Below are 19,635 nucleotides of genomic sequence, written 5' to 3'. Positions count from 1 at the left end.
AACAAACTATGCTTGAGATGCTTTGCAATTACATTTCCAACTTTTGTAAATACTCTATGGAATCACGCCTTTAGCTGGTTACCATCCTATTAAATAAACTTGAGCCTTGTGCCCATTTGTTTGCAATTCTTGATTTCTTCTAGCTTGCAAAATGACGCTTTAATTGTGTTATTCACTTTTGAAAGAAAAAGAAAAAAGAAGTTTTAAATGAATTTACTTTTCTTTTTCAAAATAAAAGCGAAACTTTCCTTTGAGTTGTGAACAACAGAAGGAACATCAACAACTATCTCCATAGGATGAACCAAAGATTATCCTTCAGAACTGTTCTTTTCCTCAAAAGAGATGATGAGACAACGGTATTCTTATCCCAAAAAGAATTCCTAAGCTAATTGCCCCTTGCGGCAGGGAAGTTCTTTTATCCCCAGTGAAGAAGTTCTTCCATCCCAATAAGAAAAGATGCCTATCTTCCCCAGAGAAGTCTAAAGCATGCAGCACCATTCATCACCCATGTTATCTACACCGTGTTGAAGAACATTTGCCAAGTATCTGGTTATATTGCGACGTCGGTCCTTCTCCAGTACATACTTCTTTGTCTGTCAGTTTCGTCAGCATGCATGCTACATTCATGACATTCATCATTCATACATATTTGCATCATTTATGTATTCTTGCATTTTTCAATGTTTGCTTCGAAATCACTTGTTTAGGATGTATCTATCCCAAAAAAGAAACAGGTATGGACGTGTCATCTCTCCAAGTAGATTGTCACCCATAAGCAAAAAGAACATATTCTTTCTCCAGTTCCCCACTGAGATCATTCCTTGTGGAAGAAGGTTGCTTTAGTTTCTCCTCTCAAAACGAAGGAGAAAATCCCATTTTGAGTTCATTCCTCATTGGGTACAAAGTCTTGTTTGACTGTTTCTTTCCAATTCATTCTTGGATAGAACCTTGTCTTTACCAAAGATTGAAGTTCCGATTCCTCAAACAGAGTCGTGAAAAATATAACCATAAGCAATAGCCTCATCATCTGAGCAGCTTATGTCTCTTTCAAAAGAATTTCCCTCTCTAGGAAATCAATCATGAAGACCATGTGACAATCAGGGCCTTATTACTGTTCACAAGGCTGAATAACCAGTAATTTCCCTAGCAAGGTCTCCAGAATCATTTTATCACTCGGCTGATAATTGATCTTGTCTTCAGAACCGTTATCACGAGGCTGGTAGTTGGTAACCTTTTGTTCTGGTTATATTATTAAACATGTCTATCACCATGCTGATAGTCGGTAATATTAACCGAACCTTTGAAACCCTTTTTACCATGTCAAGTCTATCACCATGCTGATAGTCGGTAATATAGTTTCATACCTTTCACTTTCGCATTATTAAACAAGTCTATCCCCATGCTGATAGTCGATAATGTCGATAGGTAAGCTTTTCTTACAAAGCTATCATTCCACGGTGAAGCATACACTTGCTTTCCCGAAAAGAAAAAACGGATTCTCTTCCTAAAACGGATTGAGGCATTCTTCCCGATCTCTTGTCCCCAGTGGAGTCAGTTCTTGATATCCCCTCGGTAAAGATATCTTTGCATCATTCGCAATTTTGGTATCTTAGGTCCAAAATTTGCGTCTTCTGATATTTAAGTCTCTTCCACCTATCAAAACGAAGATTTTCAATCTTCATATCTCAGGTTGAAGAAACTTAAATAGGGGCATCTGTCATACCCCAAATTTTGACCTAAGATACCACCTCATATCATTTGCATATGCATCATTTGCATCTCTAACAAATTGCATAGCTTGTGTTTGTTACTTGTGACTCAGCAGGATTTAATCAAGAAATCACTCATCAGTACAAGTAACAATCAATTAGGTTTTTTTTTCTCCCTTCATCTCATATGGACTATCTTCATCAACAGTCAACATTTGATCCTCAATGGTTTATTTCAACAAGCTCAGAGACTTTGAATCAACCAGATTAGGGTTTTGACTGAAGATAGCATACCCCTGACTTTTGCTCAGGATTTGACCTAATGACTTGGGACATGACCTCAAGACCCCAAGTACATCATTTTGACCTAATCTATTGGCTCAATATATCTCCTACACAAGGATTGATCAATAGTGAAATTTCAAATCATCAGATTAGGGTTTTGAACTATCAGGGACTGAAATCAGGGATTACATTTGAGAAACCCTAAAAAGCTCCAGGGGATCACTCAAAGGTTTTAATCATCTTCAAATAATCCCTATGACAATATCCAATGGAAATTGTATCTCAATTCAAGATCCACAGTCATCAATTTCATCAGGTCGACAATTAGGGTTTTGACCTAATACACCTGAACAACTGACTTTTTAATTAGAACATGGTGCCACAACTTAAACCATGGCTCAAGGTCCTCCAATAACTCAACATGATCCATTCATACCATTCATTTGGTGGGGATAGCCTGGCTCATTTGAAATCTCCAGAAACGCGATTCGTCTGAAAAAGTCAACTATACAAGATCACCATTGACTTTTTGGAAATTTTGGTCAACCATGACTTTTGAAGTTTCAAATCATCAATATATGATATATGAAGTCATTTGATCAAGGAAAATCAAGAAAATCAATCAAGAATCAAAAAGTCAAAAGTTTGACTTTCCATACTTAGAAAAATTCTAAGTGTTTTTCAATGGTTTTTTCCAAACTTTGGAAGGGAATAATTCAAAATTTCACCTACAAACTGAAAAAAACTTCCAACATGAAAGTTGTAGATTTTGATCCAATGAACAACTTTGTCACATAAAATGATTTTCCAAAAGATCAACCATTTAAGAGATATGGAGCTTCAAAGTTGGTATCTTTTGAAAATTTCACTTAAAATCTCACTTTCTTCAAAGTTCATGGATCTTTTTCACCCATTTCCTTAAAGGTCTTGAAGAAACTTTCAACTAGGGTTTTGAAGTACATAAAATGAGCTTTCCAAAATGTCCAAGAGCATGAAAAAATATGGAGCATAGCTATGGCTTTGAATTATGCATTTAGTGATCATTTTCACTTGAAATTTCAAACCATTTTCACTAAGTTTCATTACTACATGACCTATAATGCAAGTAATGATGCATCAATGCAATAATTGAGAGATATTTTCTGATTTGAAGATCAGAATGGAAGAGGATAAGATGCTTGGAAGATTAACCATGGTTAAGTCACTTTTAACCATTTGCATTTAATGTAAAGATTCCATTTTATCTCCAAATGCCAAATCACCATTCTTTGATCAACTTGCAAAGCTCTGCATTCAGAATCCTTGGCCTATAAATAGAGGTCTAAACTTCATTCAAAATCACACCAAAACCTCATAATCATAGGTTTTCTCTCTTCTTTCTTAAGTTGCAAGTTTCATGAGTTTCAAAGAGGAAGAATTGCAATTTCCATCTCTTGCAATTTCTGAGCAAAGTGTTGCTTCTAACACTTCCTAAACATCATATGGAAGTTGTTTGATCCACTCACACACCCCAAAAACATCTAAAACCCAGAATCACTCTTCAACCTCCATGTTTGCATAAAGTGAGCCTTAACATGCCAATTTTCATACCAAGCCATATCTGTCCAAACTAACCTTCTAAACATCATCCATATACTTCATATGAATTGTTCCAATCATCATCCCTGACCTGTAACACCAAAATCACCAAGCTTGATCCTCACTTGAGCCATACTGCAAATCGGGTACCATAGATTGATCAAGAGGTTTCCAGTTCATTCCAATCATTCAAACATGTTCCCTAAGGTCCATTGAAGCTGTCCAGATCAAGAAACAACATCTGGAACCTCTCATTTGCAGAATTCGATTCTCAGTTTTGGCATTTTTAAGGTAAGCTCTCTTGAACTTCAAACTCCATCATACATGCATCATAAATGAAAAATTGAGTTGCCATCTTGTTTCTGCACTATCACTGATCAATAACCCTCAATCAATTTCATAATTCATCAATCATACACAATTTCATATTGAATCATAGAATTAGGGTTCTTCGTGTTCATCAGAAAATTGATAGCCTTAGAGTGAGAATAAATGAAATTAAAGATCACCATCATGTTCTTTATGAAAAACCGAGTGAGGTAGACTATCTACTCGATCAAAACAACTCAGTTTTCAGAAATTTCAAAATCAAGTTGGGGATGTGTTCTTGGCGCCATTTTTGTTCAGAAAATTCAAATGATTTGTTTTAAAATATAATTAAATAGAAGCGTGTTATTTACAAGCTGCGCGCGCAGCTCAGTTGGCAAGTGTTTTGGTTGGTGAGATAGAGGGCGTGGGTTCAAACCCTTGTGAAGACAAACCATTTTTTTTAACACTATTTTTCTTCATTTTTTACACAAACTTTAATTAATTAATTAACCAATCAAATTAATTCATTTTCACTTCATTTTTTGTACACTCTTTATTTAATATATATATTTTATGAATATCAAAAAAATCACAATAAAATATTTATTATTTGGTATATTTTTATTAGGTTAAAAATGAATTGTTTTTAAGTGTTTTTTAAATACTTTAAATATTATTTTTCATTTGATTTTTTAAACATAATCACTTGAAAATATTTTTGTGATCAAATCCTAATCATTTAGGTCTTAGTTAAACATAAGATTTGTCTTTGTTTAAATTAAGTTAATTTCTTTCAAGAAAATTCAAACTGTTTTAAAACAAACGATCACGGTTTTTCAAAACAATAAACCTTTTTCTTTTTTGGTTTTCTTTTCAAAAACTCTTGATTGAATCCTTTTGATTGATCAAGTTATTTTCAAAACACTGGGCCTCTCGAATATTAGAGAGTATAAGTCCCATTCCTTTTTCTTTGTACAGTTTTTCTTTAAACAGAAAACTTCTTTCAAAATAAAACTTTCAAACTGTTTTCAAACGATGAACCTCGCGTTTTTAACAAACAAATCAACCATGTTTTATAAAATAAAACATGGGCCTCCACATAGATATAAGTCCCATTCCCTTACACGAAATTAGGTATTTCATTGTACATACACCTTTTTGTACATACCTCAATCAATTTGATTTTTAACCTCGAATAACAAATCAAAAATGAAGGTTTTCTTTAAATCTTCCCAAAAAATACCATGGGCCTCCATGTAGGTATAAGTCTCAAGCCCCTTTTGTAAATACTTGTTTACATAGCTTCTGAATAAACTCAATGGGCCTCTCCCCGAGTATAAGTCCCGAGCCCCGTGCATACAAATGGATCATCCTTACAGGTATATTTCCTTCATAAACTCCATTGTATACACACACCTTGTCATATATAACTGTTCATACTTGTTCATACTTGTTCATATTTGTTCATGTACTTGTTCATATTTGTTCGTACTTGTTCATATTTGTGATCGTGTTATATATACTTGTTCAACTTAGTACAACACTAGGTTCCCCATAGCCTCCTATTGGGCTTCGTGTAAAGAATCTCCCCTAGTTTAGGTTAGGACATAGTGTATGGTTTCCGGGTGAAATCGCTCTAAGAGCTCAAACTAACTATACCATGCCTCCTCTTGGGCTTCGTACAAACGACTTGTCCCTCCCATAGCCTCCTCTTGGGCTTACAATGCAAGGACCCTCGATTGTCCCTCCCATAGCCTCCTCTTGGGCTTACAATGCAAGGACCCTCGGATAGCCTCCTCTTGGGCTTCGTACACGGACCCACGGGCTTCTTATAAGCATCCCCAATATCCAAAACAAATACCCTAGGAGATTAGACATTTATCAACTCTATGATAGGAGTATCTCATCTATATCATCACAAACAATCAATCAATCAAATTTCTCTTTTGCCACAAGGCTGGCTTATCAATCAAACCTTTTGCCACCAGGCTGGCTGATTAATCAAAGTTTTTGCCACAAGGCTGGCTTCGTCGAAACTTTTGCCACAAGGCTGGCTGATTAATCAAAACTTTTTGTCACAAGGCTTACTTCATTGAAAGTTTTTGCCACAAGGCTGGCTAATCAAACTTGTTTTTGCCACAAGGCTGGCTAAACAAAAACATCTTTATCATTCTAAGCGCCATAAGTGGCACAACCCAGGGCTTATAATGAAAAGATTTTCAAACAAAAATCAAACAGATGTATGTGATGATATAGATTAGATACATCGAACATTTAGATGACATTTGTCTCTTTTCCTTTGCTTCCACTAGCATAAGTGGGAACTACGATTGCTCTGACTTTCTCAACATCCCTTTGAGAATACGTAGGCACAAGGTCGTATCCTTGGCGAGCAAAACTTCTCCCTCAAACCATTCAAACCTTAGCACCCTTAGACCCCGAGCTACAGATGCTCTGATTCCCTCTAAGGGATATGTATGCAGAGGATCGCGATGATCTTTGCGAGCATAATCAAACAAACACCTTAGGTCCCACCTATTTCACAACAGAACCTCCACCATAACATAGAATGAAACAAACATAACAAAGAAGCCTATAGAGTACTATAGATACGTTGGGTGCTAATACCTTCCCTTCGTATAACCAACCCTCTTACCCGGAATCTCTCCCCCACTTTTAAGGTTATTGCAGCTTTTTTCCTTTTCCTACTTTGGAAACAATAAAAAGTTTGGTCGTGACAAAAACAAAGAAAAATCTTTTTCTTGAGCACTCGAGCCCAAAGAAGGCATCAGGTGTCTCATCCCACAAAACGACGATTTTTCCCCGCGACAGTATTTAAATTGGTGTTGGTGTCATACGTACATTTCTCAGCAAACTCTTTCTCTTAACACTTGATACTTGAGCAATATGTGAGTGATTTGTACAAAATGAACACACGGAATCCTAACATTAAGATCCTTATTTATACTAGTTTCGACCCTAACGGTCCTACACTAATCTAATGCCATGTTGCTCGCAGAAAATCCAGGGATGCCATCTGTCTTCGTGCGGTTACATAAACTACTTTGAAATTCAAATCATCCCGCCTGAATCCTCCTTCGACGCGTGGCAACATAATTATAATCGAGAATGCCACGAAAATACGCTAAGCTTCAGTACTTTACATATCTCGCAAAAACGTCTAAGTTCCAAAGATCATTCTTCTCGAAATTAGCTTCGGTGCTCACTATTTTGCTTTAACTTAAACATCATTCTCGAAGCATGGCCATCAGTAGCCATTCTCTATCTTCAAGGATGGTCATCAATAATCCATCTTCTTCGAACTTCGAACCTTCAAGGACATTTCTTTCAAAACGAAATCTTCAGCTAACAAATTGCCCCCAATAAATGCCTGTTTCGAAAGACAAGAGAAATAGGTGTTTCTTGCTCTAACAAGATTTCGTTTTAGAGTTCCAAGATCATTGACTGACGTCATAATCATTTATGACTCTGTTTCCAAAACGTCTTATCATTTTCAAAGATGTCTACTCATAACTTACACTCCCACGTTCTGGTCTTACTTTATGATGATTACTCCTACATACTAGGAGTAAAGCTAATAACTATTCGACCGCCGTTGGATTAAATCAACGTCTGCCGCGTGTCTCTTGGTTTTTACCCAAAAGACTTGAAAAGGCTTCTGTTAAACCTTTAAATACCTGAACTCATTTGCTCAGATAACTTTCTTCATTCTTTCTACAGAAAAGAAACGTCTCTGGTTCCATTCAAACCCATTTCGCAGATCAAGCTTACTCATGGCATCTTCCTTAAATGTTCTCCAACCAGCTTTGAAACTTCAGAAATCTACACAGATGGGGGATCAAGAATACATACCAAACCCAAATACTGCAGAAGTGCGTGCCATTTATGCTTCTCAGGTAATCATTCCCTTTGAACTTTCTGGAAAAACTTATGCCTTCATGGGTCCTTTACCAGGAGAAACTAACTCTTCTCTGAATAAATTCTTTCCTGCTTATTATAAAACTAGGCCTTTAGTTAGCAAGAACAAAATAGATGAAGATGGCCGTCCTAGCTTAGCAAATCCTGATAGTGCAGAAGACACATCGACCGTAACCCCTTTAGCCCTAGAGAAAATTAGGTTAAACTATATAACCAATTTTTTGAGAGTTTTTAGGTCAATTCCTTTAGCAAAAGACCCTGAACTGTACTATGCCTGGCTAACAAGAGTAGAGAAACACAAGGCTTCTTTCTGGAAACAATTGGGCATTTATGATTTAATCCAACTGTCCAAAACTGGTTTAGAATACAACCAAACCATGTTAGTAGCATCAGTTCATTTCTGGGATGCTTCCCAAAACACTTTTCATCTCCCGTGTGGAATGGTCACCCCCACTCTTTTCGACATAGCTGCTATCACGGGGCTTCGACCAACCGGAGAGACCTTTGACCCCAATGTCATGGATACTGATACCATTAATTTCAGCGAAGCAACAGTTACTTACACTGCGTTCATTCAACAATATCATGACGAAAACAATGAAGTAGTCTCGGACGAAGAGCATATTGCCTTCTTAGCCTTATGGCTTTCGAGGTGCGTCTTCTGCTCTAGGTCCATACAGGTAGCAAAGAGGTATCTTTGTATGGCCAATCAACTACATGCTGGAACACAGCTGAACCTAAGCCAGTTAATTCTAGGGTTTCTTTATGAGAACCTAGGTGAAGCAACAGGCCTTGTTAAGAATTATGAATTAGGCTCCCTGCTCTTTGCTGGTCCTTTCTGGTTTTTGCAACTGTGGCTTAATGCTACTTTCGAAGCTCACCTCCCATTTCGAGGCATTGTCAACGAAGAAGATCCAGACATCAAAAATCGAGTTGTAGAAGGAACCAGGTTGGCTTTGCTAACTCCTAAAGAAGATACTGGGAAGCTTCGTGAACACTTTTTAGCATATATCATGATGTTTGCTCAGTGTGATCAATTCAGCCCTTCAATGGCTCCATTCGTACAAAGGACTGTGGGTCCTGAATGGTTCACTCGAAGGTTTCCAGCGACGTCCCCAGACCAACAGACTGAATCTGTAATTATTTGGGAAGCTTTTCTTACCCCAAGGTTGTTCTATCACCGTCTTCGACCCTCCAAAAGCCAATGTGTTCTTCTCTGCTACCAACCAAATTTGGTGTCGAGACAATTTGGATTGGTTCAAATAAAACCCAAATGTCTATATGAGAAAAGGAACCATATGTGTCTACACACTTTGTATCTAACTGAAGATGAGTGTGAATCAAAAATCGCCAGATACACCGGTGTTACCAATCTCTCTCCTATTCCTTTCAAACCTGCCTTTTATTCTACTCCAGATTTCCAAAAATGGTGGACAGATTACTACACCATGCAAATCTTCGATGCTGAGAGCCTTACTCGCGAACTAACTGAAGCTTTTGATGATGTGCAGGAAAAATTTCACAAAGGTACTTCAACTCATATTAAAGAAATACAAGCCTTTCAAAAATTCTTTGAAACCATTTACAGGCCTGATGATCTTAGTCGGACCGTCCGTGAAGCTGCAATCATTTTGCGCGAAAAGTTTTCTACTAAACTGGATAAGTTGAAACTGCCCTCGTCTGTTCGACCAGAACTGCATTATGAAGTGGCTTTCAAACTTAATCCTCCGAAATTCCCTCCACTGCCAAGTGCTGATTTTGGTGTGGCTTTAAGCCCTCCTTTCCCAGAGTGGTTCGTGTGTGGGAATGCTTTTAAAATTCTTCAGGAAAGCACTAAAAAACGCGTTGAACGAGTGGTCCCGACTAAGCATACCCTGGATACTTTCAAAGGACACCTTCATATAGATCTTGAACATGTTCGTGTCTTGACTCCAATACCTGAAGGTTTGGGTTTAGACAACTTTCGACTAACTTTTCTTTCTTTTGGCTGAAATACTGATTCCAGTTTCAACTACAGCCGTAGCTCGAAAGAGAAAGATCAAAGAAGCCGCCGCACAAAAGGATTCTGGAGTTTCGAAGAGCAACAAGGCAAGTAGGAGTGATTCTTCCATGACCGGCAAGAAACCCACGGTATACACGCATTTTATATTCCAATTGGTATATTTCTGTGGATGGTACTTACTTCGCTCAATTCATATTCTTCAGACTTCGAAACCTCCGGTGCACTCGAAGCGAAAAGATCCTCAAACCGTTGTTTCAGATGATGAAGACAAATCTCCTCCTCGCACCAGACAAGGACACAAGAAAAGACAGAAGACTGTCACTCCTTCAGGCAAAGAAAAGGGGTCTGGTTCATCGAAAATTCCTTCACCGGTTGATAAGGTATTTTCTGAAGAATCACCTTTGAAAGGTGGTAGTAACATTCTTGTTGTGGAGAGCCACAACTCGAGTCCAGATAACATTCCAACCAAGGTATTTGGATCTCATAACATAATCATTTCTATAAATTTTAACTTAAACAATTAAGTTAACATTTTACCTTATGATTGCAGGATGATGCTGGCACAGCCACTTCTAATCTCAAAGCCTTCAACCTTACCATCGACCTTGATAGTCTCCAAGGTAAGTGTACATTTTTCTTACGACAAACGGATTTCTTGCAATCTACCCATCATAATGTGTCCTAATTACTTAATGCAGCCAAATCTCACGTGCTTTCACCAGTTGTCGAAGATGCTCAGCCTTTAGCGACCATCATTCCTAATATGCCAGTCGAAGAAAGCCATTCAACTGATGACTCTCCACCTACTCACCAGAGCGAAAAAGCAGATCAACAATATTCAGGTAGCCACAATGCAGCTGGTCATCCAACTGGTAGTGAGGATTCTTTATCTGAACAAGATGTTATGGAAGAAACATCCGAGCTAGCCACAGTAGTTCCTCATGAAACTACACCTTTTGGGACCATAATTTCTCCTGAAACTACTTCGACACCTGCCCCAGCAAAGCCCACTCCTTCAGAATTGGAGCAGCTTAAACAAACTGATCCTCTCAGCTTCCTCAAGGCTATGATGAATACTGATAACATTTCGCCTTCTGAGCTCGAAACTTCTCCAGCTGTCCAGCCAGAATCTGGTGACAAAGAGGATACTTCTGTACTTCTTCATCAGATAAAGGAAAAGTTCTTCGAAACCAACCTCGTCGAAATTCTTAGCAAGGATCCTTCCAAAAGTCATGGCTTGAATCAACTTCTAAAAAAGGTGGATCTGCTTCTGGTTTCGAAAGAAGTCTCGGAGGTGATTGTTTTACTGGGTTCTCTGATCGAACAACTTCAATCAAACATTCTTCGACGTCGCAATATTGAGAAGCAACTTACTACGAAGGTGGCTTCTCATAGTTCATCTTGGAAAGCCGCTACTGATGCGTCGAAGAAAGGTGATGCTCTCAAGCTTAAACGCTCAGAGAAACAACATGAGTACGATGAATGTGAGCGGAATATCCAATCCTGGAAACAAGAGATTGTCCAGCTTGAAGAAAAGATAAAGGAGGCTGAATCTCCTAAGGCAACCATCCAACAGTCCAATGAGCAAGAATTGACTGAAGTTGCGCGTTTAGGAATCCAGCATTTCGAAGCTGCACAAAAACTAGTTCCCGAAATTGACGAACTGAAGAAACAACGGGCCTTGATTGAACTTCGCATGTCTTCCTGGGAGATTCAGTATTCGAAGATAAAAGACACTCTTCCTAGAGATTTTAATTAGTCCTTTCGAATCTTGTAATGACTTTTCTGTAATGCACATTGATTTGTCTTGTAATCGAACTCCACCAGGAATATATCTATGTAGACCTTTTGTTTGCCAGTTTACAGATTCTATTCCATTTTGCAACGATTATGTGTAAGACTTTAGCAATTCTTCAAATCTTGCCAAAATATATTTAATTGTCACAGTAATCTTAATAAATGCAAGCACGTGACCTGACTATCCTTCGCACTCCTTCTAGTCTAGACTTGACGTTTCCACTCCCTTAGCCGTAACCATCATTTAAGTGATGACGTCACTTCCTTCAAAATGTGTCTTTTAAGACGTGCGTGCACCAGTTTCTCATGATTACATTTCAACTTCCTAGGGCGGGAAACGGCGGAAGCCATAACTCCTCTTTGGAATACCAAACGCAGTCCAATCAATCATTACAATTAAACCGTCCCTTTATTGCCCCAGGTCTATATAAAGGATTAACATCACACTTCTTCTTTCACACTTGCTTGAAACCTTATTTCTCTTCCTCCATTTCTCAAAAACACAGAGTCTAAAAGACAACTCTTTTCAACTTTTTCTTCTCCTCATGGCGCAACCTCTTACTTATAACAACATTAGAGCTTGCATAAAGAAAGAGTTCAAACTTTCCGAAGAAGAGTTTGATGAAAACTTCATCAGCATCAGCGCTCTCTTTGGCAATCAAGAACTTGATTTCTATTATGAAATCCTGGAGGGACAAGTTTATCCCAACATGCTGGCTGATTTCTGGATGTTTGCGTCCCTACGCATAGATCCAGAGGGCAGAACTACTATAGTCTCTGAAGTTCGACGTGCCCAAATCAGAATCACTCCTTCCACCATCTCTAACTTGATGAGATGCAACAATTCTGGTGAAACCTTTGATGATAATAGCTTCAACATGAAGACTCATCTTCTGTTGAGGACTCTCATGGACAACGACCCTTATAGTGCCAAGGTCATCAGGGTTTGGCATCAACTGCTCGTGGGTAACTTTCAACCACGAAACCATGACCAAAACAACATCATGGTGGAGGACTTGGAGTTTATCCTCTGTGCCCTTCGTGGGAAGAAAATCAACTTCCCTTTAATGATTTTCAAAGGGCTTGTCGAAGCCGTTTCCATGGCTGCTTCCCGTCAAGGGGTTGTGACTTGTCTTCCATATGGAAGGCTCTTGTCTTACATATTCCTTAAAAAGGGAATAGTGAGAAGGATGCGCAACTCCGGATCCATGAACATGTTCGAGGCAGAGAGCTTGCCCCTGTTACCTTTGGAAGGCTTAGACCAGAGGATCAACTAGGAGGTAGTTTAGTCTAGGTTTTTATTTGCTTTAGTTTCTCTTTGTAACCTTCCATGTTTTGGAAACCAAATCTCCTGTAACGAATGTACTCCCTCAATTATTAATGGAAGATGTTAAGCAAATTTCTTCGTCTCTTCTTTTATTTTGCCATACATATTTGTTTGGACAACAAAGCCATTTTGGTGTTAATTCAACCATTTTGGCTTACGTAGTATACTTCAATATCTACGTTTTTGCAATCTTTACTTCGTGCATGCTTGGTTTGTATCTCTTTAGATACTTCCCGTTTACTCTTAGGATCCTGCGATCTTCTGCTAACTCTTCTATCTCGTAAGCATTTTTCGAAAATACTTTCAAGATTCGAAAGGGTCCCTCCCAGTGTGGGGACCATTTACCAAGTGCTTGGTTCCTTCGATCTATAGGTAATATAACTTTCCAGACTAAGTCATTATTGCTAAAAGTTTTACCTTTCACCTTGTTGTATGCTCTGGACACTCTTTTTTTTTGTCTTTTTATCATCTCCAATGCTCGAAGTCTGTCTTCGTCCAGGTCTACTATTTCATTCATCATCAATTCCCAATACATGTTAGGAGGGATTTCTTCCTGTCTTTGTATCCGAACTGACTGCAAATATATCTCAACTGGGAGTACTGCGTCATGCCCAAATGTCAATTGGAATGGCGTAGTGTTTGTAGCTTCTTTTGGAGATGTTCGACAAGCCCAAAGCGCTTGGTCTAAGGTTTTATGCCAACTCTTAGGCTTTTTTCCCACATGTTTCTTTATGAGACCGATTATTATTTTGTTTGCTGCTTCGACTTGTCCATTTGCCTGAGCATAGTAAGGTGTAGAAGTGAACAATTTGAAACCCATTTCTTTGGCGAAGTCTTGCATTTTCCGCCCAGTGAAAACTGATCCTTGGTCTGTGGTTATACTTTCTGGGATTCCAAACCTATATATGATGTGTCTTTGAATAAACTCAATCACAGCCTCTTGGTCCACATTCGCCAGTGGTATCGCTTCGACCCATTTTGTGAAGTAGTCTATTCCTACTAGTATGTATCTTTGACCCTTAGATGATTTAGGATGAATTTCTCCAATTAAGTCTAGTGCCCAACCTCTGAAAGGCCATAGTTTTATTACTGGACTTAACTCATTTGCTGGAGCGTGTTGAATACCTGCATGTTCTTGACATTCTTGACACCCTTTTGCGAATTCTATGCAATCTTTTAACATAGAAGGCCAATACATTCCATATCTAAACAAAAGCCATTTCATTTTGTGCCCTGCTTGATGTGCCCCACATGCTCCACTGTGTACATTTGAGAGAGCCAAATATGCTTCTGCTTCACCCAAGCATTTTAACAAGACCCCTTCAGGAGTTTTCTTGAACAATTCGTTCCCCATCAGAAAATATGACAAGGCTCTATATTTCACCTTTCTATCCGTGTCTGTCGAAGGATCTTTTAGATTGTTCACAATTGGACTCCTCCAATCTGTGTCTACTAAAGAGTTTATATTTAACACTTCAAATTCTTCTTTGCTGGCAAAGCCTAATTGTGAATTCTCCAGGTCACTTGGGGAAAGTTTGGTAGCCATTGCTTTCCCTCTGACTTCGATCAGTTCTTCTAATTTTTCTTTCGATACCCTATATCCTGAGGCTAACTGTGCCAAATCATTTGCTTCTTGATTCTTGGTCATCGAAACATGGTTTAACTCCACATATTCGAATTTTTTAAGCAGCCTATTTGCTATGACAAAGTACATGATCAAGTTTTCTTTGATGCATTTGTACTCCTTTGTTAGTTGCTTAATCACTAGTTCGGAGTCTCCTTTAATTTCGACTCTGGTTGCCCCCAATTCTAACAAAGCTTCAAGTCCAGCAATCAGTGCTTCATATTCAGCTTCGTTGTTGGAGCATAAAGGACCTTCAATCTTGTACTTGAGCTTTGTTGGAATTTCATCAGGAGAAATTATCAATATTCCAACACCAGTTCCCTCTCTATGAGTCGAACCATCGAAGTATAGCTTCCAAGGCTTCAAATCTACATATTGTTGAGGGTTCTCAACCACTGCATGGTCAACAATGAAATATGATACAATCTGACCTTTCATTGCCTTGAGAGGTTGAAATATCAACGAGTACTCAGTAAGGGCTAAAGCCCATTTGCCAATTCGACTATGCAATATTGGCTTTGATAACATATGTTTGATAACATCACAATGAGACGAAACATAAACATCAACTGGCTTTATATAATACTTGAGCTTGATACAAGAGAAATATAAACAAAGGCAGAGCTTTTCTATTGCGCTATACCTAGTCTCTGCATCATTGAGTACTCTACTTAAATAATAAATGGCTCTTTCGATGCCATTTTCATCTTCTTGTGCTAACATACTGCCTATTGTATTATCTGAAGCTGAAATATACAGGCGCATGTGCTTCTTCCCATTTGGGGGAGATAAGATTGGTGGATGGATCAAGTATTGCTTGATTTTATCAAAAGCCTCTTGATGTTCAGCACGCCATTCGAATTTTCCTTCTCTGAGACGAAGTAGAGGGGAGAAAGCTTGCGTGCGTCCACTCAAATTAGAGATGAATCTTCTCAAGAAATTTATCTTCCCCAGCAAGGACTGCAGTTCTTTCTTCGTGGATGGAGGCTTAGTTTCCATAATTGCCTTCGTTTTATTCTGGTTAATTTCTATTCCCTTTTTATGAACCACAAAGCCCAGGAAATCTCCTGCCTGCACAAAGAAAGCACATTTAAGGGGATTCATCTTTAAGCCATGTTTTCGCATTCTCTCGAATGATTGGCTTAGATGATCGAGATGATCGTAATCTGAGACAGATTTCACAACGATATCATCTATGTATACTTGCATGAATGTTTCTATAAAATCATGAAATATTGAATTCATTGCTCTCTGGTAGGTTGCCCCAGCATTCTTTAAACCGAAAGGCATTACAACTCACTCATAGGTGCCTATTGCCCCTGGGCAACGAAAAGCTGTTTTAGACACATCTTATTCTGCAATGAAAATCTGATTATAACCAGAGTATCCATCCAACATACTTAGATATTCGAAGCCTGCGGCTGAATCTACTAACATTTCTGCCACAGGCATGGGATATTCATCCTTAGGAGTTGCTGCATTCAGATCACGAAAATCTATGCATACTCTTAATGAACCATTCTTTTTAATAACTGGTACAATATTAGCAATCCATTCGACATACCTTGTGGTTCTGATGAACTTACACTGTAGGAGTCTTTCGACTTCTGCTTTAATCTTCGAATGAATTTCTGGTGCGAACCTTCTAGGAGTTTGCTTGATGGGCTTTTTTCCTTCCTTTATGGGTAACTTCAATTCGACCAAATCGCGCCCTAAACCAGGCATCTCATCGTAATCCCATGCAAAGCAATCTTTGTTCTCCTTCAACAACGCGACCACTTTTGACTTCAGCGTTGGCGCTAGTTTCGCATTGACGTATGTTACCCTCTTTTGATCTCCATCTCCGAGATTTACTTCTTCGAGTGGATCTTGGGCTAACATTTTGATATTTGATCCCATAGGGTTCTTCTCGAAACCCAAAGGCTCTTCGTCGTAGATTGCATCCAATCTTTGACCTATCTCTTCTCCTGAAATTTCTTCGAATCGGACTGAATCTTCAGGCAGGTGAGGGATCGTATCTATCCCCAAATCTGGAGTTTCTTCCTTTTTTAGACCTTCATTAAACAACATGTTTGACAATTCGGCTTCGAGAGTCGTCTTTCTCTTATTCTCTTCTTCGTCATCCCAGCCTGTTTGCCGTATTGTTGGATCATGCTCTGTTGGTGCGGTATCTTCTGGGCCATCCATTATTTCTCTATTCCACTAGAATCCATTTGGGTGCAAAGATAAGTAATACAATGCGTTCTTATTCGGGGTATATATATCTTCCGCAGCATGGCAAGGCCCTATGTTTGCCAAATTCCTATCGAAGTTAGTCTTATTAACCTGGTTAACTTCAGCCATGTAGTAACTTTGGTCTCCCTCAATATTCTCCACTATGCCATCTTCTCTCCAAATAGTTAACCTTTGATGCATTGTCGAAGGCACAACAGCAACCCCATGGATCCATTCCCTTCCGAGCAAGAGATTATAATTTGCTTTCGCAGGTATGACCATAAACATAGTTGGCCTTGTGACTGATCATTTACTTGGACAATTCCCAAGGTTTGCCCTATTTTGCCTTCATAGTTAGATAAAACCATATTATGTGGCCTTATATCAGTATCAAACATACCATTTCTTTTCAGCATGTATTGGGGCATTAGAGTCACTACTGCCCCTCCATCTACCAGGACTTTATTAATTCCAACATTTTCGATCTTAGCCCTTATGTAGAGTGGCTTCAAATGGTTTCGCATACCTTCATCAGGCCTTTCGAAGAAGGCATTCTGCTCCTCAACCGCACCGTTGTTCAGAACATAGTAACACACAGGTCTGTGTTTTGCCATCTCCTCGACGTCAGCCTCCTCATAATCTTCAACTTCAGTTTCTTGATTAAACTCGTGAGGGAGTACAGATACAACATTGCAGTTGAGGTTTATAGATGATACTCCATCAGAGTCAAAATCATTTGCCATTCTGTCATCCTCTTTCCAAAGGCTTGAATGCATCCTCTCCTCTTCTTTCTCGTTCTCAGAATCAAACAACTTGCGCTCCAAAGGAGGTTTTCTTGTCTTTGCCCCCTACATTGGGATTTGATTGCTACTTGTTTCTCCAGCCTCCCTTGGTTTGAATTCCCTTTGGGATTTCTTCATCCTCTGGTGTCTTCTCCATTGGGATCTGGACATAGGATTTTTGCCTTTGTAATTTTCCAACCTGTACATCTCTCAATTAGAAGTCTGGAATTGTTTTCTATATGCCATTGCAGTTCTTCCACCCTGGTCCTAACTTCGCCATTTGTTGGTTCTGGCACCAGCTTGCATCCATCTATCCCTAGGTATGTCTGCAGGAACCTTGAATGTAACCCTTCGAGCTCTAGGGTGTCGGCTGTCAGGCCTTCTCGATGGGGTTCGATCATCGAACCCAAACAAGTTAGGACGCAGTCCCTAGGTCTCCCGACCCATATAAAGATACCCCCTTTCGAATGATCCTGCTAGCAGTTCGTCATAGACTGCACCACATCTAGGGCATAGTGCAACTTCCGAATTGTCGCTGTGACACCTGACCAAAAACCCAACCAAGCTTTCTTCGGACCTTGGGTACACTTTCAACAGCAGGTTTCCTCCTCTCCAAGGTTGCTCTAACCTTTCTCGCAAAGCCCTCTCGAAATTGGGCTGGATCCTCCGATTTGTCATAATTGAACATCTTGGGCACATCACCCTTTTTCCTCCATTCTTTATATGACAATTCCAAAGATAATCCTTCAAACTGTTTCCCCTTGGCGGAATCTCAAGCTTTGCTTTCTCCCACATCAGCCATTTTTCTAGTTCTTCGATTTCAGATAAGGGACGTCTAGCATTGACCATGTTAACAACCGCCGGAGGGACTTCAGAAATCTGTATCTGTTGAAGCTTCATTGTGAGGTCTTCAGTGGCCTCACTTGTTTTTCTTTTCGGATCTTCAGTCATTTCAGCATCGAAGGATCCTTCAACATCAGTATTGAGGATCAGATTGTCACTTAGGCTTTCAGTAGCCTGCTTTTCATCTGAAATTGTCTTTGATCCAGCAGCATGAATTTCAGATACTTCCACCATGTTGACGTCAAATGGTTCACACAAGTTAGTGTCAGCCACGTTCAAAGGATCGGCGTCAACCTTCATAGGGTTCTTGCTTTTGTCAGCGAATTTCAAACGTCCATCCTTGATAGCATTCTGGATTAGATCCCTGAAAAGAAAACATTGTGAGGTTTTGTGGCCTAAGAAACCATGATATTTACAAAAACCTCTCTTCTTCCGTTGTTCTAACGGAGGAATTTTAGAATTTGGAGGCACTATCATTTGGCCATCTTTTACTAGTAAATCAAATATTTCGTCACACTTAGTGACATCAAACGTGTAAGTTTTCTTGGGAAATCTATCACTTTTATCATTATCTACTTGATTTCTTCCATTAGAAGGGGTGAGTAATTTGCAAGCATAGGGTGGCGCTTCCTTTAACTCGGCGAGATCTATTTCGACCTCTTCCATGTCGCATGAGTCTTCGAAAGGTTCGCCATCAACTTCGTCGGCTTCGACGTATGCTACTCTTTCCTTCTTATAACTCTTACTAGCTCTGGCCTTTTCTGCTTTTAACCGTTCGACTTGTCGAACTCTATCTGCCAACTGGGCCATATCTCTCAAGTATTGAGTATCCAGTTTCTTTCGAATTGAATAATCTAGGCCACCCGCATCCATTTCAACTAATTCATGCTCCGGGACAGTCGTGAAGCATCTTGATTTCAACAAACGGAACCTATTTAAGTAATCGTCAATAGACTCCGAGAATTTCCTCTTGATGCTAGCCAGTTCTTTCAAACTTATCTTGGTTGACCCATGTAAAATTGTTCATGGAATAATCTCTCCAAGTGGGCCCATGCATCTATAGAATTTGGAGGTAAGGTAGTAAACCAAACAAACGCATTTTTTGTCAGCGAACTAGGGAAGTATTTAATCCTTAAATCCTCATTCCCTGCTAAGTCTCCGGTTTCTGTCAGATACCTGGCAATATGTTCCACCGTTGATTCATTCGTGTCCCCTGAAAACTTAGT

This window comes from Vicia villosa, linkage group LG5 (assembly GCF_029867415.1).
Source record: "Vicia villosa cultivar HV-30 ecotype Madison, WI linkage group LG5, Vvil1.0, whole genome shotgun sequence".
In the NCBI taxonomy this organism is placed as follows: Eukaryota; Viridiplantae; Streptophyta; class Magnoliopsida; order Fabales; family Fabaceae; genus Vicia; species Vicia villosa.
Note: the sequence above shows the minus strand (reverse complement) of the source record.